The sequence below is a fragment of the Loxodonta africana genome, chromosome 13 (assembly GCF_030014295.1).
Source record: "Loxodonta africana isolate mLoxAfr1 chromosome 13, mLoxAfr1.hap2, whole genome shotgun sequence".
In the NCBI taxonomy this organism is placed as follows: domain Eukaryota; kingdom Metazoa; phylum Chordata; class Mammalia; order Proboscidea; family Elephantidae; genus Loxodonta; species Loxodonta africana.
The window spans coordinates 82,207,728-82,234,700 of record NC_087354.1 but is presented as its reverse complement, the minus strand read 5'-3'; the positions used below and the strand labels follow the sequence as shown (position 1 = coordinate 82,234,700).

The 26,973-nt window shown below is 39.9% G+C and overlaps 1 protein-coding gene across 2 annotated transcripts in view; it reads left to right on the top strand.

The window, feature by feature from the left end:
• PDGFC (platelet derived growth factor C) overlaps positions 1-26,973 on the top strand; it is a 272,436-nt gene that overhangs the window by 233,639 nt on the left and 11,824 nt on the right. The window lies entirely within an intron of this gene.

Below are 26,973 nucleotides of genomic sequence, written 5' to 3'. Positions count from 1 at the left end.
ATTTCCTTTATAAGCAGCCTGATCTCATATAGGGCTGGGGAACCTGCAGATGCTGTACATCTGCAGTTCCTCACCAAATATGCTTCGTTGTTTCTCTTTTCTCCCCCGTGTGTATTTCCTTCCTTTGCCCTGCTCCCATTATTTATTCCTCTGCAGTGTTAACATTGAAATCATGTGGGCTTTACATTTGCACAGACTTGGGTAGGAATTCTTTATTTTCCAGCCTCGCCTTCAAATGTTTACAAGATGTGTGGTTTTGAGTGAGTTACTTTACCTTCTTCACTTCTATAAAAGGCGAATAATTACTCTCTCATGGGTTTATATAGATTAAATACAATAACCCTTATAAAGTTTGAGGAGCGTGGTGGTGCTTAACGGACCTTTCTTCCTCACTTCTTCTTTTGTTCCATTGCTATCTCTGCTTCAGCCTCCAGACACATTCCCTGCAAGACAACTGAAGTGTAAAAGCTGTATTTGCCTTTTGGAAAAATTATCTAACCCGTTTCTCTTAGTTTGTTCTTGAGTCAAAAAGAAAGCAGATGTTTGAATCTCCAGATGCTATCTATTGTACATTAATATGAGAATAATTAAGCCCGTATATCTTAAATCCCCCACGTGTCTGTCAGTTTGTCGTACTGTGGGGGCTTGTGTGTTGCTGTGATGCTGGAAGCTATGCCACCAGTATTCAGATACCAGCAGGGTCACCCATGAAAGACAGGTTTCAGCTGAGCTTCCAGACTAAGATAGACTAGGAAAAAGGACCCCGCAGTCTACTTCTGAAAAGCATTAGCCAGTGAAAACCTTATGAATAGCAGCAGAACATTGTCTGATATAGTGCCGGAAGATGAGCTCCTCAGGTTGGAAGACACTCGAAAGATGACTGGGGAAGAGCTGCCTCCTCAAAGTAGAGTGAACCTTAATGACATGTATGAAGTCAACCTTTCAGGACCTTCATTTGCTGATATGGGGACTCAAAATGAGAAGAAACAGCTGCAAACATTCATTAATAATCAGAACCTGGAATGTGCAAAGTATGAATCTAGGAAAATTACGAATCATCAAAAATGAAATGGAACGCATAAACATTGATATACTAGGCATTAGTGAGATGAAATGGACAGGTATTGGCCATTTTGAATCGGACAATTATATACTCTGCTATGCTAGGAATGACAACTTGAAGAGGATGGTGCATTGATAATTACTGGTGATTGGAATGCAAACATTGGAAACAAAGAAGGATTGGTAGGTGGGAAATATGGCCTTGATGATAAAAACAATGCCAAAGACTGAATGACAGAATTTTGCAAGACCAACAACTTCTTCATTCCAAATACCTTTTTTCACTAACATAAATAGTGACTGTGCACATGGACCTTGCCAGATGGAAAGCACAGAAATCGAATCTACTACATCAGTGGGAACAGAGAATGGAAAAGCTCAGTATCATCAGTCAAAACAAGGCCAGGGGCCAACTATGGGACAGACCATCAATTGCTCATATGCACGTCCAAGCTGAAACTGAAAAAATCAGAGCAAGTCCACAAGAGCCAAAATACGGCCTTGAATATATCCCTCCTTAATTTAGAGACCATCTCAAGAATAGATTTGACACGTTGAACGCTAATGACAGAAGACTAGACGAGTTGTGGAATAAAATCAAGGACATCACCCATGAAGAAAGCAAGAGGTCATTGAAAAGACAGGAAAGATGGATGTCAGGAGAGACTCTGAAATTTGCTTTGGAACATTGAGCAGCTAAAGCAAAAGGAAGAAATGATGAAGTAAAAGAACTGAACAGAAGAATTCAAAGGGCGGCTTGAGAAGACAAAGTATTATAATGACATATGCAAAGAGCTGGAGATAGAGAACCAAAAGGGAAGAACAGGCTCGGTGTTTCTTAAGCTGAAAGAACGGACAAAAAAATGCAAGCCTCAAGTTGCAATAGTGAAGGATTCTATGGGGAAAATATTAAAAGACGCAGGAACCATCAAAAGAAGATGGAAGGAATACACAGAGTCATTATACCAAAAAGAATTACTCAGCGTTCAACCATTTCAAGAGGTAGCATATGATCAGAAACCAACGGTACCAAAGGAAGAAGTCCAAGCTACTCTGAAGGCACTGGCAAAGAAAAAAGGCACCAGGAATTGATGGAATACCAATTGAGATGTTTCAACAAACAGATGCAGCGCTGGAGGTGCTCATTCGTCTATGCCAAGAAATATGGAAGACAGCTTAGTGGTCACCTGACTGGAAGAGATCCATGTTTATGCCTATTCCCAAGAAAGGTGATCCAACCGAATGGGGAAATTATAGAACGATATCGTTAATGTCACACGCAAGCAAAATTTTGCTGAAGATCATTCTAAAGCAGCTGCAGCAGTATATCGACAGGAAAGTGCCAGAAATTCAGTCCAGACTCAGCAAAAGACGTGGAACCAGGGATATCACTGCTGATGTGAGATGGATCGTGGCTGAAAGCAGAGAATACCAGAAGGATGTTTACCTGTGTTTTATTGACTACGCAAAAGCATTCGACTGTGTGGATCATAACAAATTATGCATAATATTGCGAAGAATGGGAATTCCAGAATGCTTAATTGTGCTCATAAGGAACCTTTATATAGATCAAGAGGCAGTTGTTTGGACAGAACAAGGGGATACTGCATGGTTTAAAGCAGGAAAGGTGTATATCAGGGTTGTATCCTTTCACCGAACCTATTCAATCTGTATGCTGAGCAAATAATCTGAGAAGCTGGACTATAAGAAGAAGAAGGAGACATCAGGATTGGAGGAAGACTCGTTAACAACGTGCATTATGCAGATGACACAACCTTGCTTGCTGAAAATGAAGAGGACTTGAAGCAATTACTAATGAAGATCAAAGACCACAGTCTTCAGTATGGATTACACCTCAACGTGAAGAAAACAAAAATCCTCACAACTGGACCAATAAGCAGCATCATGATAAATGGGGAAAAGTTTGAAATTGTCAAGAATTTCATTTTACTTGGATCCACAATCAACAGCCATGGAAGCAGCAGTCCAGAAATCAAAAGATGCATTGCATTGGGCAAATCTGCTGCAAAGGACCTCTTTAAAGTACTGAAAAGCAAAGAAGTCACCTTGAAGACTAAGGTGTGCCTGACCAAAGCCATGGTATTTTCAATCGCATCATGTGCATGTGGAAGCTGGGCAATGATTAAGGAACGCTGAAGAAAAATTGACACTTTTGAATTGTGGTTTTGGCGAAGAATATTGAATATACCATGGACTGCCAAAAGAATGAACAAAACTGTCTTGGAAGAAGTACAACCAGAATGCACCTTAGAAGCAAGGATGGCGAGACTGTGTCTTATATACTTCCGACATGTTGTCAGGAGGGATCAGTCCCTGGAGAGGGACATCATGCTTGGCAAGTACAGGGCTAGAGGAAAAGAGGAAGACTCTCAACCAGGCAGATTGACACAGTAGCTGCAGCAATGGGCTCAAGCATAACAACGATTGTAAGGATGGTGCAGGACCAGGCAGTGTTTGATTTCTGCTGTGCATAGGGTCGCTATGAGTCGGAACAAACTTGATGGGCACCTAACAACGACAACAATCTTAAACCTTCACAGGTGGAGTTTGTTGTTCTTTCCCCGGTTCTAGTGGCACTTCACTCAAATCTCTTATTATGTAGGCTTTTTTCAGGGTATTTTATAATTTGCTCCAGTTTAATTGTTTACTCCAAGTGACAGGGTATTCTCATTCATTTTTGAATTTCAAGTACCTCGCCGATGGTGTGTGATAAATTGAGCATAAACATTAATAATTATTCTTTTACAGGAATGAATACAATTCATCCTGGGTGCCTTGAGAGTAGAGATTGTGACCTATTCACTATTGTATTGTATTTTTACTTCATAGCACAGTACCTGGAACACAGTAGGCATTCAGAAATTTTACTTAAAGCTTTTAAGTGAATAAATGACTGAATGAGTGATCAATAGGCATATCTTTCCCGAGCGTTCTGGTGGCAGACACCAATCCTCTGTGACAGCCAACAGCGCAAGGCCAGAAGTAGCCCTGGCTGGAGAAATGCCAGCCTTTGCATTCTGTTGTGGTAAACCAAATTTCCGAAGCCTGAAGCCGGGGGACAGCAGGCCTGTATCCAATATGAATGTTGATCCTAGCATAAATCATTGGTGCTTTGCCTAAGAAATCATTGGCACCTTCCAGATGTGAAGTGGATGCTTGCCTAGGGACTGAGATTCAGAAGTCAGACATGAAAAAAGATTCGGGTTATATGAAGTAATAAAAAATGTCCAAGGTCCCGCCCTCCATCTCGGGAGGAAGTTAATTTGTTGGATTACCTAGTGTTCAGTATAGCACCGTCGTATCTGTACCTAAGTTCGTGTCGTGCCTCTCAAATTACACTATATTTTTACATGCATCAACTTGTTGCTTTTAGTAGATAATTATGATTGAAAAAAAATCCCAGTAAATAATTGGTATAAATTCCTGTGTTTACATTTTGAAGCTAATATTTTTAAGGAGAAAATGCAGGGTGAGTAGCATTAACAATAGATATAACAATGAACCTTGGTGGCCAATTTACGGGAAAGATTATCTTTTGTTTGTAATATTTGAATGTTTGTACTATATTCACATCTGTAGAATCTCAAAATTGGAAGGAACCTTTAACTTTTTGTCTCATATCTTCCATCTGATTCACAACCCTCTTTCCTCCTGAACAAGGTGACCTTGTGGCTTTGCCACAAAACTTGTGATGGTAACTGCATTGTCTGCTCTTGAGGCCACTCCATTTTTAACCAGGATCGTTCAGAAATTTTTTCCTTGTATTCAAGCAAAAATCTTTCTTCTATTAACCCTCTCTTACATAGTCCCAATCTTTTCTTTGAAATGACACACAATAATTATATAACCTTTCCCATTAGGAATAATACCTAGTTGTTTATTATCTCATGGGATGTATTTATGCACACCATTTTATTGGAGCTTCAAAACAGCCCAGTAAATTAGGTAGCTCGTGTGTCACTATCTTTGTCTTATAGATAAATTATCTAAAACCTAGAGAAGATGTATGATTTTCCCATGATCACACACACACAAATAATACATGGTAGATCCAGGGCCTGTGTCCAGGTTTTCTCATCCAAAATTCCATGCTCTTTCCGTGATACCATTTTGCCTCTTCCCAGTCTTTAGTGATGTACCGTAAATTCTTCACCTCTTCAGGTTATAAACCTTTTCAGTTTCTCAGCTTGACCAGCCATTCCCGCAGTGACACAATTGTCAGTAAGAGCAGTTGTTGTGCTGTGAGGTAGTGTGTGTGTGCGTGCGCATCTGTGTGCACTTGTGCAGGTACAGATGTATGTGTGTGCGTTTGCAGAGCTTGAAAAAAGCTCAAAACCCTTTAGCTGGTATGATACAAGTATTTTGTAATTTTGCCCAGCCTTTGCACCCCTCATCTCAGGTATTTTGGGTTTATCTGAGTCTCTTGTTTCATGTATAATTTTATATATAAACATTTTAAAAACCAATGTGTACATCATTTATAGTTTCTGAGTACAGAGTTTTCAAGTAAAGAATTATGGGCCTCACCCTTATTTCCTACACGGCTGTTTAGTGAAATCAGAAAAACTTATTTTCTGGGCAACTGTTTAAGATTCATGAGTTTTTCTTTCTGTTGCTCTGTATTTGATTAAAAGGAAAACCTCACATACCACCTTCATTCAGCCTGGCTAGCAGAGGAAATACGTACTGTCAGGTTGGACTCAGTAAATGTTAAGTATTTCCAAAGTTCACTGAGAAACTGCTTTCCTCGGTTGATACAGGGTTATAGTCTGCTGTGAATATCAAAGAACGAGGTTAGCCGAGTGTCAACAATTAATCCGATTCTATACTTTAAACCCCAAAACAAGGCTAACCACTTCCTAGACTGTGAATAGCAGTGGCACAGGCTGAAACTACAGTTGATCAGGCCGTATAAAACCACGGTCTTGCTGGTACTAGAATATATTCATTTCCATATAAAATCATCAGAAGCCAGAAAATATTTTCACATCAATGACTAAGGAAGATGCTTAGAAAAATAAATTATTTTAAAATTAGGAAAAGCAGCAAAAAAATATCATTTTCATAACATGAATATTCATATTAAACAGACTTAAATAATCCTCTTTAAATGGTGATTTCTCATATATTTCAAGTCCCTCATGAAGTTAATACTTTTAACCAAATATCCTTCTTTGAGGCTCATTGGTTAGAGAATAGATTACAATTAAAATTCTAACTTCAGTGTTTTTCTCACACTGAATAAGAAGTAATATATTGAATTCACTGTGAGGACTGTATTAGCCAAATGTTCAGAGGAAGTAAGGACTTTCGGCCCTTCAGAATTTCTGATTATTGAAATTTAACTCTTTTATTGTAACAAACCTTTTTTTTTCCCATTGTACTTTAGATGAAGGTTTACAGAACAAACTAGTTTCTCATTACACAGTAAGTACACATACTGTTTTGACGTTGGTTAACGACCCCACAACATGTCAACACTCTCCTTTCTCAATATTGGGTTCCCTATACAAACCTGTTTTTGTATCAGCATGTAGAAAAAATACCTGAAATAGATTATTGGAGACTCTTGACTTGGATAGTCTCTCTCAGCCAAGTTCTTGAAGTGCCTCAGAAACAACGTTCTGAAAGGTATTGAAGATTTCAGAATGTTTCAGAGGTTTTAGTGGTTCTCTGTGGACCCTAGGACATACTTCCGTTACGTCTTCCGTTTATCCTTCCTTTACTCTCAGTGCTTTATCTGTGTTTTCTACTTTGTTCCCATCACCACTGTGTTTGCCTGGTTTGACTCCTTAGTTGCAAGACCCCTTGTCTGAGATTATTGGCAAACTCACCTTACACGAGGAGGCTCTGGAAATACTAGTCCACAAAGTTACACCTCACACGACTTGAAATCTTGTCATTCTAAGTGCAATGAGATGTATTTCAGATTTAAGTGTTCAAGAATGTGCTGGACAGTTTCTGAGTTTCCTGCCCATCTTCCCTCTCACTCTCTGAGACTACCATTTCAGTTTTGTTCTCTCTTCTCAAACCTTGTAGCATCATTTCTCCCATTCACAATCTCAGGTGATGATTTTGCTTCATGTGTCATCAGCCCTCAGAAGAGGACTTCCACGAGTTCTCACCATCCCCGTTACCTGCCTGTTTCACCTGTTCTTGGACGCCGACCTTCCCTCCCGTGACCATCTCTTCCATCTCCTGCTCTGTACTCAAGCTGTCCTCCAGCCCTCCTCCCCCCTCCTGCGCCCCCCTCCCAACTTTCCCATGTGGATTACTGCAGCAGCCTTCTGTGTGGCCTTCCTGCTTCCACTCTTGCTTTCCTGCAGTCCATTTTCAACCCAGCAGTCAGTGTCATTATTTTCAAGCATATCTCAAATGATGCCACTCTTCTACTTGAAATTCTCCAGTGGCTCCGGGCTAAAGTTGCCATATATGGCAAATAAAAATGCAGGATGACTGTTAAATTTGAATTTCAGATAAACAATGAATGATTTTGTAACTTTTGGGGGTATTTATAATAAAAAAGAAAATCATCGATTCTCTGAAATTCTAATGTAACTGGGGCCACTGTATTCTATCTGCAGCCCTGCTCCGCCTTGGAGTAGGTCCCCTTGACCTTAACAGTGGCCCGCAGTGCCCTGCGTAATCCTGCGGCCTCTGACCCCTGCTCCAGCCACACTCCCCCTCCTTACTGCTCCTGAATTTACCAGACAGGTTTCCTCCTCAGATTCCTAGACCTGGGATAATCTTCCTCCAGATAGCCACACGACTTACTTCTTCAGCTCCTTTAAGTTTTGCTGGAATGTTGCCTTCTGGTAGAAGCCATCTCTGTCTTTGCTTTATTTTCTCTGCAGTGCATCCTGCCGTCTAGCATGCTGAATGCTTCATTTATTTGTTTACGAAGGATCTGTTTCTCTCCAGCAGACTGTACACTCCATAAAAGCAGGGACATAGAATTGTTTTCAACACTGCTGTATCTTCAGTAACTGCAATAGTGCTGGGCTCATATTATATGCTCAATATATATTTCTTGACTAACCGAATGAATTTATATATTATGTAAATGACCCTTGCATAACAAAGAGCCTATTAGTGTGGCTATCCACCACCCATCTCTCATATTGCTATGATGCTGAAAGCTATGTGACCAGTATTACAAATACCAGCAGGGTCACTCATGGTGGTCAGGTTTCAGAGGAGCTTCCAGACTAAGAGTAGGAAGAAGGGCCTGGTGACCTACTTTGTAACTAGCCATGAAAAATACAACAGAATATTGCCCTGGATACTGCTGGAAGATGAGCTTCTAAGTGGGAAGGCAACAATGGACTCAAGCATACCCATGGTGGTGAAGATGGTACAGGACTGGGCGGTGTTTTGTTCTGTTGTGCATGGGGTCACCATGAGTTGGAGCCAACTTATTGGCAACTAACAAGTATGGCTATGGATGTACCCACTTCCCTGTATCTTGACATTTATTAGTTTCATAGATTTTTCTCCCTCAATACCTGTCAGGAATCTGCTAAAACCAAGGTGAGGGTTAGGGAAATAAATACGATTCCAGAATATTGGGCACATAGGAGAAACCATGGCAGAATAGAGAGGCAGCTTAGAGAAAGGCCAAGGAAGAAATGTGTGAAGATACCTATAAATTGACCTTGATCTTTGCATCTTTTGAGTATCCCAGCCCTTCCACATCTGTCCCTTAGATTCTGCATACAGAAAATACTGGTTATTTTAACAACCCCATTAGATGATTCTGGCTGATAGAATTTTATCTTCTGTAAATATATGAATGTTACACTTTTTAGAATCAGTCAGCAACTCTCTCACTTGTGCTGACAAAGTTGTTCAACAGTTCTTTCACTTAATGCTAGCAGTTCCCTTCCCAGACTGTTACCCATCCACTAGGTACCCTGCATATCAGAGTGAGGACAGATGGGCTGATTTTTGATGTCTTTTTTTTTTATTAACATAGATTAGGGAACAAGGAGATCTTAGCGGAGGCACTCTTCAGTCTCTTTGCCTAGCCACCACGTAGATCATCTTTTTTGCTTTATAGTTTACCCCACAAGGACAGTCATATCCCAGAGCTTAGAGTTCATTTCTATGTACAGCACAAATTATTCCCAGTATTTGTACTGTTGTGTGCACATATAGCATAATCATCTATTTAACAAGTCTTCCTATTGTTGTCAAATTGGTTCTGACTCATAGCGACCCTATGCACAACAGAGTGAAACACTGCCTGGTCCTGCGCCATCCTTGCAATCATTGTTATGCTTGAGCTCATTGTTGCAGCCACTGTCAATCCACCTCCTTGAGGGTCTTCCTCTTTTCTGCTGACCCTGTACTTTGCCAAGCATGGTCTCCTTCTCCAGGGACTGATCCCTCCTGATAACATGTCCAAAATATGTAAGACGCAGCCTCTCTTCTAAGGAGCATTCTGGTTGCACTTTCTCCAAGACAGATTTGTTCGTTCTTTTGGCAGTCCCTGGTATATTCAATATTCTTCAACAGCGCCACAATTCACAGGCGTCAATTCTTCTTCAGTCTTCCTTATTCATTGTCCAGCTTTCATATGCATGTGATGCGATTGAAAATACCATGGCTTGGGTCAGGTGCACCTTAGTCTTCAAGGTGACATCTCTGCTTTTCAGCACTTTAAAGAGGTCCTTTGTAGCAGATTTGCCCAATGCAATGTGTCCTTTGATTTCTTGACTGCTGCTTCCATGGCTGCTGATTGTGGACCCAAGTAAAATGAAATCCTTGACAACTTCAGTCTCTTCTCCATTAATCGTGATGTTGCTTATTTGTCCAGCTGTGAGGATTTTTGTTTTCTTTATGTTGAGGTGCAATCCATACTGAAGGCTGTGGTCTCTGAACTTCATTAGTAAGAGCTTCAAGTCCTCTTCACTTTCAGCAAGCAAGGTTGTATATTCCGCATAACACAGGTTGTTGATGAGTCTTCCTCCGATCCTGATGCCCCATTCTTCTTCCTATAGTCCAGCTTCTCGTATTATTTGTTCAGCATACAGATTAACTAGGTATGGTGAAAGAATACAACCCTGACATACACCTTTCCTAACTTTAAACCAGTCAGTATCCCCTTGTTCTGTCCAAACAACCGCCTCTTGATCTATGTAAAGATTCCTCATGAACACAATTAAGTGTTCTGGAATTCCCATTCTTCGCAATGTTATCCATAGTTTGTTATGATCCACACAGTCGAATGCTTTTGCATAGTCAATAAAACACAGGTAAACACCCTTCTGGTATTCTCTGCTTTCAGCCAGGATCCATCTCACATCAGCGATGATACCTCTGATTCCACATCCTCTTCTGAAACCGGCCTGAATTTCTGACAGCCCCCTGTCAATTTTCTGCTGCCGTCACTTTTGAATGATCTTCAGCGAAATTTTGCTTGGGTGTGATATTAATGATGTTGTCCTATAATTTCCACGTTCAGTTGCATCGCCTTTCTTGGGAATAGGCATAAATATGGATCTCTTCCTGTCACTTGGCCAGGAAGCTGTCTTCCATATTTCTTGGCATAGACGAGTGAGCACCTCCAGCGCTGCATCCGTTTGTTGAAACATCTCCATTGATAGTCTGTCAATTCCTGGAGCCTTGTTTTTCACCAATGCCTTCAGAGCAGCTTGGACTTCTTCCCTCAGTACCATCGGTTCCTGATCATATGCCACCTCTTGAAATGGTTGAACATTAACTAATTCTTTTTGGTATAATGACTTCTTTTGATGCTTCCTGTGTTGTTTTGTATTTTCCCCATAGAATCCTTCACTATTGCAACTCGAGGCTTAAATTTTTTCCTCAGCTCTTTCAGCTTGAGAAATGCCGAACATGTTCTTCCCTTTTGATTTTCTATCTCCATTGTACATGTCATTATAATACTTTACTTTGTCTTCTCGAGCCGCCCTTTGAAATCTTCTGTTCAGTTCTTTTACTTCATCAGTTCTTCCTTTTTCTTTAGCTGCTCAACATTAGTCAGCAAGTTTCAGAGTTTCTTCTGACATCCATCTTGGTCTTTTCTTTCTTTCCTGTCTTTTCAATAACTTCTTGCTTCATGTGTGATGTCCCATTCCACAACTCATCTGGTCTTTCGTCACCAGTGTTCAATGTGTCAAATCTATTCTTAAATGTTTTCCTGTTAGGTACATATAAGTTTTTATTTTATTTATTCTATTTTATTATAACTCCTCTCTCTATGCCGTAATGAGTTTCCTTGGGTTGTACTTCTGAATATTTCCTTAACTTAAAATTCCTCTCTCTATGCCGTAATGAGTTTCCTTGGGTTGTACTTCTGAATATTTCCTTAACTTAAAATTCTTAATAGGGAATTATAAAATCAGAGAAAATGGGCATTTTTTAAGGCTTATGGAAATATTACCAAATTGCTTTTCAGGAATACCCTGATGCTTTACTCTTCCATTCAGTTTGTGAGAAGGATATCCTTGCCTTATTGTTACCCACAGTGCATGGTAACTGTCCTCTGTCTTCACACTTTCTTACTTCAATTAGGCCTCTGATGGCAGATATGTGCAGATTTCCCCCCTTACTTTATTAAGCCTTTTTCCAATCTTCTTTCCCCGATATCCATTTATTCTTTTTTCTTCCTTTTACTTCACTGCCAAACTTAATGAAATAAGCTGTACTCACTTTGTTCATTTATGTTCCTTTTTCTCAAAGGCCCCCTTTCTTATCCACTTCAGTGAATCTGCTCAATATGTAAGGTCACTGAAAACCACCTATTGAATACACATACTACAGTGGCCTGGTTTTACTCCTCCTTCCTTCTTGACCATCCTGTCGCTTCGACGCTGAAGCCTACCTCTATTTTTCAAAACGCTCGTCTGCTTTGACTGCCAAATCACTAACACCTTCAGGTTCTCTTCAAATCCCTTCTTGTTGTCGTTGTTAGCTGCCATTGAGTCAGTCCTTGGTGATCCTTAGCATTTTTCATTGGTTGACTTTTTGAAGTAGATCACCAGATCTTCCTGGAAGCATATGAATTGACGTTTGCACACCCAGGTTCATCATAGCATTATTCACAATAGCAAAAAAGATGGAAACAACCTAGATGCCCATCAACAGATGAATGGATAAACAAACTATGGTACATACACACAATGGAATACTATGCAATAATAAAGAACAATGATGAATCTGCAAAACATCTGAAACCTGTTTAACATCATAGAGGCATGCAAGCCTTCACTGACAGACGTGTGGTGGCTGCGAATAAGGTCCATGGGTCAGGAATTGGACCTTGGTTTCCCACATGGAAGGTGAAAATTCTGTCACCTCTAACACCTTAGACTGACCTATTCCAGGCACCAATACTGGCTCTCGTGCCTCTGCCTATGACTTAAATATTGGGAAATCACAGTATTCTGTCCTTGACTGTCTTCTCTCCTCATTTCATTTGTACTCTTACTCTGTGACTCTGACATTTGTAAGTTAATAACTGCCAGTCTCTACCACTAGTCAGTCCTCTGTACGGAAAAGCCAAGTAGGTGTTTGAGGTTGTCCATTGGACATGCTTATCTTAATATCCCACCACTCCTCTACTTAAAGTGACCCAAACTGAAAGGTTTCCTTTTCCCATCCCCCTTTTTTTCAATTGTGCTTTAGAAGAAGGTTTACAGAGCAAATTAGTTTCTTATTAAACAATTAATACACATACTGTTTTGTGACATTGGTCGCCAACCCAGGGCCATGTCAGCACTCTCCTGTTCTTGGCCTTGGGTTCCCCATTGCCAGCTTTCCTGTCCCCTCCTGCCTTCTCGCTTTTGCCCCTGGGCTGATGTGTCCATTAAGTCTTGTTTTGTTTTACAGACCTGTCTGATCTTGGCTGAAGGGTGAACCTCAGGAGTGACTTCATTACTGAGCTAAAAGGGCACCGGGGGCCATACTCTCAGGGTTTCACCAGTTTCTGTCAGACCAGTAAGTGTGGTCTTTTTTGTGAGTTAGAATTTTGTTCTACATTTTTCTCCAGCTCTGCCTGGAACCCTTTTTTGTGATCCCTGTCAGAGCAGTTGGTGGTGGTAGCTGGGCACCACCTGGTTCTGCTGGACTTAGTCTGGTGGAAGCTGTGGTAATTGTGACCTATTAGTTCTTTGGACTAATCATTCCCTTGTGTCTTTAGCTTTCTTCATTCTCCCTTGCTCCAGAAGGGGTTGGGCCAGTGGAGTATCTTAGATGGCCTCTTACAAGCTTTTAAGAACTCAGACGCTACTCACCAAAGTAAGACGTAGAATATTTTCTTTATAAACTATGTTATGCCAATCGAGCTAGATGTTCCCTGAGACTATAGTCCCCAGCCCTCAGCCCACTAATTCGGTTACTCGGGGAGTTTAGGTGTGTCTATGAAGCTTTCACGACCTTGCCTTGGTCAAGTTGTGCTAGCTTCCCCAGTACTGTGTACTGTTTTACCCTTCACCAAGGTTACCACTTATCTATTGTCTATTTAGTGTTTTTCCCTCTCTACACATCCCCTCCCTCATAACCATCAAAAATATTTTCTTTTTTGTGTATAAACTTTTTCATAAGTTTTTATAGTAGTGGTCTCATACAATATTTTTTGTGATTGACACATTTCACTTGCATAATGTCCTCCAGATTCATGCATGTTATGAGGTGTTTCGCAGGTTCATCATTGTTCTTTATCATTGCATAGTATTCCATTGTGTATATGTACCACAGTTTGCTTATCCATTCGTCTGTTGATGGGCACCTAGGTTGTTTCCATCTTTTTTTTATTGTGAATAATGCTACAGTGAACATGGGTGTGCATATGTCTATTCATGTGATGACTCTTACTTCTCTAGGATATATTCCTAGGAGTGAGATTGCTGGATTACATGGTATTTCTCTTTCTAGCTTTATAAGGAAGTGCCGTATTGTTTTCTAAAATGTTTGTACCATTTTGCATTCCCACCAGCAGTGCATAAGAGTTCCAGTCTCCCCACAGCCTCTCCAACATTTGTTATTTTTCTTTTTTTTGATTCGTGCCAGTAATGTTGGGGGCGTGATGGTATCTCATTGTAGTTTCAATTTGCATTTCTCTAATGGCAAGGCATGGCGAGCATTTCCTCATGTGTCTGTTAACCACTTGGCTGTCTTCTTTGGTGCCTTTTCCCATCCCTCTTATTTTGTCTCTACCGGGAAATTTTGTCACTCTCAACCCAGTCTCTAAAGCCAGAAACATTTAAATAGTCTGCTAGACCCTTCTCAGTCTTAATCCTCTTCCCATAAGCTACCCGTTCCTGTTGGTTCTACCACAGACATGTACTCTGTCACCCTGTTCTTCATGTCTTGTCCTCACTGACAATTATCAGTTCATAAAGCATTTTTATTAATATTTTTCAGCCAGACCCTAAAAAGTCATTAAGGAATCAAGTTACCCAGGAGACTTAAGATTGGCCCCTGCCCTGAAAGAGCGTGCAGGCAAGTGAGAGAGAGATATACAAACATTTTAATTCAGTGTAGTGCTACCAGTATGAACTGAATGATATAGGAGATCAGAAAAGGAACACCTAGATAATGATAGTCCTGTGGAGAGAGAGAGAGAAGCCTGGTTAGCGAAGGCTTCCTGGAAGAGTTGTCTTTATTGATTAGTGCTGGCGCAGTGGTTAAGAGCTTGACTGCTAAACCAAAAGGTCGGTAGTTGGAATCCACCAGGTGCTCCTTGGAAACTCTATGAGGCAGTTCTACTCTGTCCTATAGGGTCGCTATGAGTTGGAATCAACTCAGTGGCAATGGATTTGGTTCAACTTTTAAGTCATTAGCCATATAATAAAGGGAGAAATGTCACTACAGATAAACGGAACAGCAATGGCAAGGCAAAAGGTTCGCATTCCAAAGCCTTGTTTGTAGCTCTCTCCAGAGTCTCCTCTCTCCCCTCCTGCCCCCAATCAATCTAAGACACCTCCTCACATAGAATAAAAGTCGAAAGCCAAAATAACAAACTTGATTTGTAATTTTGTCCTTTCTTAAAATGTCTTTTGGCTGTCTTGCTGCTTTGTGATTCAGTCCAAACTCCATAGCTTGGCACACAAAGCCTTCCTAATCATATCCAGTTCATCTCTGCAGCTTCACCTCCCGTCATCTGCTCCCCTGCCCGATGGCAGTGCTTCAGCCACACTCTTCTTTCTCTTAACTCAACATCATTGTTTTTTCCATCTTGGTTTCTGTAAATACGTGAAATGCGTCTCCCTCCTAATATGTGAGGTAAGAACTTCTTCTCTGAGCTCAAGCTTTGCATTCACTCCTTCTTTGTAGCTCCTCTTATTTCTCTAGGCAGAATTAATTGTTCTCACAGCATTTAGCGTTTCACCTCCACGGCAGTCTTTACCTACCGGACACAGGTTTGTCCATCCGGAGATGGGAACTCCACAACAGCCTTAGTATTTATCTTCACTACCTCAGTGCCAGCAATGAGTAACTTAAATGTAACACAGTTGAATAGTTTAGCTTTTCTTCTACCTCCATTTTCAAAGCTACATCTTGCTTTAGTCAACAGAAGGAAAAGAGTTCTCAGATATGTTTGTGGTAATGGCAGTGTATTTCATTAAAATATTTTATCTTCTTTTTGCCTTAGGTGATTTTTTACCTGCCCAGAATCCTGACCTGTGACACAATTTCCTGTTAGTATAGTGGCCAGTATGAAAGGATCTAATGAAGGGATGTACCTCTGTGTACACTCTTACTTTTGGAGGTGTTCAGACCTGTGAATAAGCAACGAAGACTTTATAGCACGATAGGAATGTCACAGAGAAATTTAAAAATATAAAAAGAGATGACTTAGCATTTGGTAAAGTAACTGTCATTCATATCTTTCTTCCTTGTTAAACTGAACACTTCGTGCTGACTCGTTACTGTCTTGAAATTTGGCTTAATAAAAACCTACACATTGTAATTAAACTGTCACACAGAGGGCCTGACTAGTGAAATCTTGCGTTTGCTGGGAAGTTTTTGTTTCTTCATTTCATAGTAAAAACTTTCTAGCAAGGAATATAAATTCAGAAAACTGAAGTAAAGATAGGAACTAAGGATATTATCATATATATATATATTTTAATTTCTAGAATAAAGCTATAAACATACGTAAAAAAGACTTGCATTTATTGAACTTGTTGTGAAACGGCCATTTATCCCTGCAGAAGTGCTGCTGGATGTAAATTTCTTTTAGCGGAGAAAGAAGTTTGTTCAAGGATTTCCTCCATGGGGCAGGACAAGCTCTGATCTGCCACGTCAGGAGTTATAAGAATGTTGGGTGGGTATACCCTGAACATTGACTAAATAGGTTCTGTCACCAAGATAAATCACAAATCAAATTTTTTAAAGTAACTGTTGGTACTGTGAAAAATTGGTACAATTTAGAGAGTAAAATAGACAATGAAAATAATGTGTGTGATAATTTCTAGGTATGCTTAGTTGAATATTAAAACTTCTGATGATACTATCTTAATTAATCCTTACAACAAATTTTTTCAGGTAAGTGGCCCCTTGGAACATTTATCCCTACAGATATACACATAAATGAGGTATTGACCTGTAGTGGAGGGAAACGTTTGATTTTCTGAGGCTGGGGGGTATGGCTGACCTGTTCTGCATTATGGACGCTCTGTAGGAGGCTGGTGAGGGCCTTCTGAGCAAGCAGAAGGCACTGCAGGGAGGGTGAGTGGCAGATTTCAGAGGGGCCTGGTGGGTTAACTGAAGTATGTGAAATCTCTACCAACCCCTGTCATCAGGTTCCCCTGAGAGTTATCTGCCAAATCTTTAAAATATAGGCCGGGTTTTAAAAGTGTAATGTTTAAATATAGGTACATATTTCTAGAAAAATAAAAATAATCAGTATTTTTTACTGACTGTGTAATCTGTGCTAGTATGTGTAAAGCTCAGTTAATTCAGTCAGCAAAGGCAAAAGCAAAAACAGGGAAAACAGTAAAAATGCTTGCAGTGGCTGACTTGGATTATCAGGTGGTCGCAGTGGAGGCAGTAAAAGTAGTCAGATCCTGGACATAGTCTGCAGGCAAAGCCAAGAGAATCTGATGTAGAGTGTGAGAAAATCAGACAGCGAGCAAAGGATTGTTCCAAAGGATGAAGATGCCACTTGCTGAGAAGGTGAACACGTGCAGCTTAGAAACAGAAATTTGGTGGCTATCGGCGTGTATGAGTCGGAATCGACTCGACGGCAGTGGGGTGGGGGACCTTCCGGTTGGCAGGCAAGCGCATTAACCACTACACCACCAGGTCTCCCTGAAGTCATGAATACAGACAGAAAATAGAAGAGGCCTTGGGGCACTTCAGCATGCAGGAAGAGATCAGAGGAACAAGCACAGAGTTCAGAAGAAGCACGTAGCAAGGTCAAAAGAAAACCTGCAGGCCCTGGTGTGTGGAGAGCTATGTGTCAGGCACCGTTGGTAGGTCAGCTACGATGAAGACTGAGAAAATGGACCTTTGGATTCAGCCATGTGGGATCACTGGTGGCTTAATACTTTACATACATGCTAAGCACTTTCATCAGATTTTCTGTTTCCACTCAAAACAATCCCCTGGGAGAGAAAAAAAAAAAAATTCCTTTTAATTAGCACACTTTTATTTTAGTGACTAATGAATATAAATTATGTCAACTCTTGTTAATGTTGATTTCATAAAAATTTCATTACTTTTTTTATTGTGCAACAAAATATTTGCTGTTTCAACAAACTTCACCTGTATAGTTCCGTGACATTAATTATGTTTGTAATGTTATTCAGCCATCACCCCCTGAGAGATTTTCAATTGCTATCCCCATTTTAAAAATGAAATAACTGAGTTTCCACTACTGGCTCACGTTCTTTTTTATATTGCCAGATAACTTTGTACCCAAATAAGGTGTTCCACCGAAGTCCCATGAAGAATTAGAATGAGGTTTAGTGTCTTACCAGATTATTAAACTTATTGAACCCATAATTGAAAGTGTCTACCTAATATATAGTCACCATTTGTGAGCTAAGTTGACACAAAACATTCTACGACTTTCCCTTGGTGACTGTTGAGTGATGCACTAAATATATATTGTACTATTTTTTTTTTCATAGGAGAAATTTCTGTAAGAAAGAGTCTTTGGGGAGTCTGATAAAAGGCACACATTATTTCAAGTTTTGCAGTGAATGTGTGTTGTTCTTTTAACAGTTCTTAGAAATGTCTTACCATCGATCAATCCTTGACCACTTTAACCAAGCAAGGCCACAAGCCTTCAATGTAATAATAGGTTAGGAACAAGGTCACGTCCTGTGGTGTTGTCAAACACTTGCTAAATGTTGTTTCAGCTTTTTACGGCCTGTCACATTTTGATTCACAGGAATGATTTTTAAAATCTTTTTAGAAAAAAAAAACTCTTAATTTTGGCTTCCCACAGATGCCACTGTGAAAGATGTGCTTGGGACTGTGAAAATCTGGGTTTCGGTTTAGGTTAGTGTTTATAATCTATCATTTTACCTAGGAAATGGAAAACTGTATGTTGACTGACTCACCAGGCAACACTGAGCCTGCTCCCCAGTAAAGGGTCGCCTTCTGTTGTGACCTTCACACCCAAGGTGCCAGTATTAGGGTGAAATTCTTTTTTCGGCTGTGTGGACTGCTGACCACCAAAGCTTTAGGTGAGGCAGGTTGGAGGCTAGCAATGACTTAATTTGTAAATGAAGTCGGATGGTGGTAGCTCTCAAGTTTCTCGCTGATAGGAAAATTCAGCCAGTAGTAGTTGTTCTGTCTGTAAATTTAGTAAGTTTAAGTTTCCGTCCGTAAAGTTAGTAAGAAGCTGTACTTATGAACATAAACACTACTTTTATTTAAGACATCATTTTCAGCAACAGTGGTCATCTCTTTTTCCATATATGGGCTCAGGCAGAATACTGCTGCTACTCAGTTTGCCTGAAACCATGAAACTCCCTGGTCTTTGAAGGTCAGTTTTCAAGTTTGAGCCTTGAAGCTACTGCTTTTAAGTGCTGAATGTTGCAAATTGTTTGCTTTTGATGCTGGACTGTCAGTGTGATGGTTATAGAGATATGTCAAGCTTTATTCAATTACCGTGCACTTTTAATAAGAGCCTCTCAGCATTAAGACTTGATATGAATACAGTGGGCCACCTTCCCCGAGATGCCTCACTTAAGTGTACAATCTGCGTTGCCTGGCCATTTTTTGAGTAGAAATGCAAGCATTTGCTTTTCTTTGCTGTCTTAAATGTAATTTAAAAACGTAGCCCATTGAACTTCTTGGATGAAGTCAGGCTAGAAAAGGGGAAGGACAAAGAAGACAAATGAGTTGTCCAGGGCCTTCTTTTGTCTTTGTGGAATCTCCGGGCAGTCGTTACTGGCCGGCATTTTTGCCGGCATGCTCTATCTGCTTCTCAAGCTCTTTAAGAGTCAGCTCTATGTACACTCTAACAGCTGGACACTGCAGAGATGAGATTGGAGACACCGTTAAGAAGTGGTATTACAAAAGACAGGTTTTTTTCCCTTCTCCTACAGGTCTTGGATTATTTCTGGTTGTTGTTTTTGTTTCAAACTACAACAATAAAACCTACTCTGCATTCCTGACCCCTCTGTTAGGTATGAATCAGGTGAAAGGCTTCTTGTAGGTTTGAAATGTACTGAGTGCATTTGGCTAAGACAGCAGCAACATAAATCTCTGTGGGCCCTAACAGTTTTGCAACAGTTGCTGTGCTACTCAAGGTAAACATTCCTGTGTGTGTGTTTATCCAGGGAAGATTCATTGTAGGTGTTGTATTTTTTAAATTGCGTTGGCCACAAAAGTCCTAATAAAAAGACAAACTGTGGCTCTTTAGAGATAAGTAACTATTGTGAAATTATAACCAGTTCAGATGGTACTATCCCAAAAGACAAAATTGAGCTTTTTTTCTGTAAAAGGAAAATATGATAATAAATGCATGAAATATTTAAGGTAGCCATATGAAAATACTAAAATGTTGATTTTTTAAAAGTAACACTGAAGAAGTCAATGAGGAAACTTATTTTGCAGCCAGAGTTGCTGACTTGAATTTGTAACATTGGTGCATATGGTCATTACTTTGTCTGAAGGCCTGGATTACTGGTTGTTTCTCAGTCGTAAAAAGTAGAAATATATTTGTTTTCAGTCGTTCTTTCATATTAGGTTCACTTTTTATGGTTCATACTCACCAGGATTGGTGTGATATGTATTCATAATTGCACCAATACACATAAATTGGTGTGTTATGTATTCATAACAGCAAATTCTCGATTTGGTTTTGTGTTTTGGCAAAAGAAAATTCCCTTCTATGATTGCAGAGAGATATGATTGCAGATATTGGTTTATTGAGAAGCTTCCCGAGGACAAGAATTTGGATCTGGTTTTTTTTTTTTCCCCCAAAGTGCCAGGCAATAGCTTCTTAATAAATTTTATTAAATGAATTAATGAACATAGTATAATATTAACCTTTGTTTGCTACTACAATACTTACTGTAGAGAATAAGTTGAAAAGTTGATGATAGCACGGATTTGAGAACTATTTTTATGTCAATCCTCAGTATGAACCCATTTCTCCTGATTTTTTAGGGCCACGCAGATTCCTTTCATAAACTACTTATGCCTTTTAGGGATATATGGATTCTTAAAAATCAGGGTAAACTTGTGTAATGGATTGAATTGTGTTCCCCTAAAATGTGTTTTTTTTTTTAAATGTGTGTTGTAAATCCTAACCTCTGCCTGTGGTTAGAATCCCATTGGTGAGTGGGTTGTGTTTGTTATGTTAATGAGTCAGGATCAGGTTATGTCAGTGAGGATTAGGTTACGTTTCTTATGTTAATGAGGGTATATTTTGAGTCTGTTTCTTTTGAGATACAAAAGAGGTTAAACAAGCTAGCAAGAGAAGCAGAAATGCAGGAAGAGGGATGGCAAGCCATGAAGAACACCCAGCAGCAGAAGCGCAGAGACAAGGACCTTCCTCTGAGAGGACAGAGAAAGCGGGCACCCTGAATTCAAACTTCTAGCCTAAACTGAGAAGAATTAAGTTTCTGTTTGTTAAAGCCACCCACTTGGTAATATTTCTGTCATAGCAGCACTGGATAACTAAGACAACTTGTATGTACTCACAGAATAAAAATACATCAACATAGAATTAGGCACGTATGTTGTGGTATCTCTCAAAACTGGCTGACAATCTAAATCAATAGAGAAGCTTAAAAAAGTAGCCTCTCAGCCCCACCCCAGAATCACTAGGCACTGTGTTGCATTTTTTTAAGCTCTCCAGATAATTCTTCTGAAGCTGGCGTCGGGCCCTCTTGTGTCTGAAAATGACATGCCGCTGTTGTTACTGTGTGCCATCAAGTCCACTGACTCACAGCGACCTTATAGAACAGAGTAGAACTGCCCCATGGGGTTCCTAGGCTGTGATCTTTATAGGAGCAGATCACCAGTCTCTTCTCCTGGGGACTGCCTGATGGGTTCTAACAGCCAGCCTTTCGGTTAGCAATTGAGCACTTAACCATTGTACCACCAGGGCTCCTTGAAGATGACAGAATTCTGAGATTTAAAAGCTAGAGAGAAACTTAGCCATTATGTTTTACAGAGGAGGAAGCTGAGGCACAGAGGTTATAAAGTATTCGGCGAAATTCTGTTGCCTAAATATGAGCAGCACCAGAATTCAGAGTCGAGGCACCTTGACACCTAACCACGGTTCTCTTACGCTGTGCTGCCATTTGGAGGGCTTTCATCACAGAATTTAGGACCTCATTCTGTACAGTATCCATGGCACACAGAGCTGACATCTGAGAAGTGCATTGTTTGACAGGACGCATTGTTGCATAGAGATTTTAGATTCTCTTTTCCACTTCTTCACAAATTTATCTATCCAAAATAACATACCTGCAGGTAAAAACAGAGAAGATTTTCAATGGCTTACTAAAGTAAGGGTTTTGATTTCGTTGTCTATGTTATAGAACATCAAGAAACCGCATTCCATTCCTGCCATTAGTCTTCTACTAAATAGTCTCAGGGCAGCCCACAACATAGTAATAGGCATGTATGTATGTTTTCACAGTGACTAAAGAGATAGGGGATTAAGAATGTGCAAATCCAGTTCAAGTCAGGACACTTCACATATTCTAATTAGCTTAATAGCCCAATCATAAGCATTTGTAAGTAGCAAAGATATTGTTAGAATTTTCTAGAGACTGAGAGAAAAGGCTATTAGCCTGTAGCCCAAACAGTAGAGTTTTGTTCAAAGAAAATCAAAACTTAAAAAACTGAGAGGACATTTTTTCCCTCTAACTTCTTTTTCCCATCACTGTCCCTTTTCTCTTCGGGAAACTTTAGCCAACTCAGAAAAGCAGAACTGCAGAAAAATGAACAGCTTGGTTGTTCCTACGTCCAGCGGGTGGGGTGACAGTTATGGGAAGGCCTTAAATAGCAGCACTACTTCCTCTGTTTTTCTGTCCTGGGATCTTTAATTCCAAGGAAAGCCAGTTGGTCCCTCCCCCCACCCCATTTTTTGGAGTGGGGACTGTTGTTTATTGAGTGTGTATGTGTATAAGGAGAGTGATGTAATTAGTTCCTTAAATTTATCTTATTTTAAATATTTAAAAGCATGAAGGTTTATAACACTGAGCAATATAAACATAGCATAACATATGCCAGGATGTTTCCCTTCCAACCTTTGTTATTTGAAAGGTTTGGTATTCTGATACTCCCTTTGACCCCAGGTGTGCATATTTTGTCTTCCAATATTACAGGCTTATTTTTGTTTTTCATTTTTTTTTGTTTCGTACTGACATTTTGAACATTATCTCAGCAATCTTGACTTCGTTTGGAATTTTCCACTGTTTTTCAGAAGGAGTGTTCTATCCAGAGGGTCTCCAGCAGGCTTGGAAGCAAGATAAGCCAACTCATTCTTGGAGTATGGTCTAATTGAAAAAAAAATTGAAAGTAGACTAAATAACAATTTTATATCATATCTAAAATATTTATCTACACTATGGCACTTTGGAAACCCTGGTGGCGTAGTGGTCAAGTGTTACAGCTGCTAACCAAAAGGTCGGCAGTTCGAATCCACCAGGCGCTCCTTGGAAACTCTATGGGGCAGTTCCACTCTGTCCTGGAGGGTCACTATGAGTCGGAATCGACTCGACAGCAGTGGGTTTTTTTTTTTTAAGTGGGCATGGCATTTTAATTACTATGTATTATTTTTTTTAATATATATACATATGTGTATATATATTTTTTTTATATATGTATATATACACACACACACACACACATATACCCATTGCCACTGAGTGGATTCCAGCTCACAGCCACCCTATAAGACAGAGTAGAACTGCCCAATAGGTCTCCAAGGAGTGGCTGGTGGATTTGAACTGCCAACCTTTTGGTTAGCAATCAAGCTCTTAAGACACTATGCCACCGGGACTATACATATATAAGACATTTTCTGTCAACAATTTACTGTCTTCATGCAGATTATGGAATTTTTGATTTGTTTGTATCATCATAGTTATGAATAATATAATAAGTATTTTTTGAATATTACTGACCACTTAATTTTCACTTTATGTGAACTATAAATTTTTGGCATATTTTTTAAATTTGCAAAAAAAAAACTCATTAACCTTTCATATTAAAATTTTAATCTATATTAGCCACGTTGGTTAAATTCAAAATAAAAACTTGCATTAGATATTTATTGATTTATATAATATTGCTATCAGTGCACACATAGGTGGAATCATTGTGCACTCTATCAAAATATCTGTGTTTCTTGGACAATTAAAACACCACGAGTAAGTAGAAAGGTATTAGATTTGGTTTCTATGCTCCGAAGTTGAGCAGTCAATTGGTAGAGTGAAAACATCTTAAAATAATTGGAAAACATCTTAATCCTAATGTTTTGGGAAAATTAGTATTACTGAAATTAGGTTTTTAGAAAAAGAATGAAATCGGTGTGATCCAAGGCTGCCACATTCAATTCTGCATATTATGCTCAGTAAAGTGGCCCCCAGTGGACAAAGGGACCCCTGCGCTCACAAAGCTGTGAGCCCTAACAAGGGCAGTGCCCGCACAGAGAAAGGTGTTCCGTTTTCTGATTTCCAGGATAACTTCTCTTTGCCCTGCTGTGTGCCTATGGGGCTGTGTCTGCCCAGAAAGCACATCTTTTTCAAATTCATACCATAGAGCTGTATGGACCAGTGATGACCCTGATTTTGAGGAAGGTTTCATGGATGAATTGGGTTTTAAAAAGGACTGTTATGGACGGTAAAGCTTCATTGTGTGATCACAGGCGGGAGAAAACCTTGCCTATGGGCAGGGGAAGCAGCATTTAGCAGGGGTAGGTATGAGATGAACGGACGTGTGCCGGGGCTCTTGAAGACACTAGATCGACTGGCACTAAATGTGCGTGTCTTCGATGAGTTAGAGGATTAGATGGGAAACAAGGGCAAAAAATAGATTGTGAGGGCCCTGAGTGCTGGGTAGGAAATTTGGGTTTTATCCTCCAGATGAGAAGTTACTGCAGGCGTTTGTCCAAATCCGTCACGAGTAATGATAGCTGATTTTAGGTGGACTAACCTGGATTCATGCAGCATAGGATAAGAGGAGAAAGGAAAGATCGAAGGCAAGGAGACACGTTCAGAAGTACTATATGTAGTGCCTGGTTTTCAGTAGCTAGCCCAGGATCCAAGTGATAGGACAAAAAGAAAGATTCAATGTGGTAGTGTTTCTATTATAATAAATTTTATATTATAAGCATTTCTTTTGTTGTTAAAAAATTCCCGGAGGACTTCACTGGTAATGGCTAAACGCTGTTTTACTTTACGAGAACAACATAATTAACTGTTCACTAGTGGGACTGTTGATTATTCTCTGCTTTTTGTTATTATGAAAACTGCTATAATGAACACCTATCGCATTTTATCCTTGGCTCTTTCCACTCCCTCCTTCTGCCAAAAAAATAAGTAAGAAAACAGGTTGTGCATTTGTTTATGTATTTATTTTGCCTGTTTCTATTTCAACTCTGATCTACCAGTCCCTACCCTTAGCCCACTTTAAACTTGAAGGGTGGGGGGAAGTTTCTTATAAATTTATAAAAGCTCAATTGTATAAAAGATATTAGCCCTTTCTCAATTTTATTGAAACTGTTGTCCCATTTTGTTGCTTCCATTTATTTTTGTGATATGCTTTAATCTTTTCCCTTATATATGTGCGTTTGGGGTCCCGGGGTGGTGCAGTTAAGTGCTCAGCTGCTAATCAAAAGGTTGGAGGTTCTGGAGGTTCGAGTCCACTCAGAGGTGACTAGTAAAAAAAGGCTTGGTGATCTGTTGTTGTTGTTAGGTGCCGTCGAGTTGGTTCCGACTCATAGCGACCCTATGCACAACAGAACAAAACACTGCCCGGTCCTGAGCCACCCTTACAATCGTTGTTATGCTTAAGCTCATTGTTGCAGGCACCGTGTCAATCCACTTCATTGAAGGTCTTCCTCTTTTCCACTGACCCAGTACTCTGCCAAGCATGATGTCCTTCTCCAGGAACTCATCCCTCCTGACAACATGTCCAAAGTATGTAAGACGCAGTCTGGCCATCCTTGCTTCTAAGGAGCATTCTGGTTGTACTTCTTTCAAGACAGATTTGTTCGTTCTTTTGGCAGTCCATGGTATATTCAATATTCTTCGCCAACACCACAATTCAAAGGTGTCAACTCTTCTTCGGTCTTCCTTATTCATTGTCCAGCTTTCACGTGCATATGATGTGATTGAAAATACCATGGCTTGGGTCAGGCGCACCTTAGTCTTCAGGGTGACATCTTTGCTCTTCAACACTTTAAAGAGGTCCTTTGAGCAGATTTGCCCAATGCAATATGTCCTTTGATTTCTTGACTGCTGCTTCCATGGCTGTTGATTGTGGATCCAAATACAATGAAATCCTTGACAACTTCAATCTTTTCTCCATTTATCATGATGTTGCTCATTGGTCCAGTTGTGAGGATTTTTGTTTTCTTTATGTTGAGGTGTAATCCATACTGAAGGCTGTGGTCTTTGATCTTCATTAGTAAGTGCTTCAAGTCCTCTTTACTTTCAGCAGCAGAACATTAGTGATCTACTTCCCCCAAAATCAGCCATTGAAAACCCTATGGAGCACAGTTCTGCTCAGGCACACATGAGGTCACCATGAGTCAGAATATATGTGCATTTAGGTTGTTTCCAAATTTTCTTGATTTCAAACAACGTTAGAGTGCAGATCCTTACAAGTGTTTCCATGTGCACAAATGCCAGGATGTAAAGGTCACTAATGAATTACTGAGAGGTAGAGTATCTAAAACTTCAGCTCTGGTATCCTGTGCCCATCAATTACATCAACCAAAGCAGCGTGCCAGTTTACATGCAGTCCTACAGGCAGAGCAGATAAATTCCAGTTTACTCACATATTGGCAATCCTTTTGTTGATTTTTTGCCAAGTATTGGTATGTGAAATAGTATCTTGTCATTTTATGTGTGAAATGATTTTTCACTTTTATCTTCCATTTCTCTGATTACAATGAATTTTAGCATGTTTTTATATTTTTATTGACCATTCATGCTTCTTGTCTGGAATTTGTTCATTTTTCTATTGAGTTGTCTATATTATATATATATTCTACATACTAATCCTGTGACGTGAAGCCCTGGTGGTGTAGTGGTTAAGAGCTCGGCTGCTGACCAAAAGGTTGGCAGTTCAAATCCACCAGTTGCTCCTTGGAAACCCTATGGGGCAGTTCTGCTCTGTCCTATAGAGTCACTATGAGTCAGAACCGACTCAACAGCACCTAACAACAGCAACAATCCTGTGACAGCTATCTAGTTTGTCATAGTAAACCGTCATAGT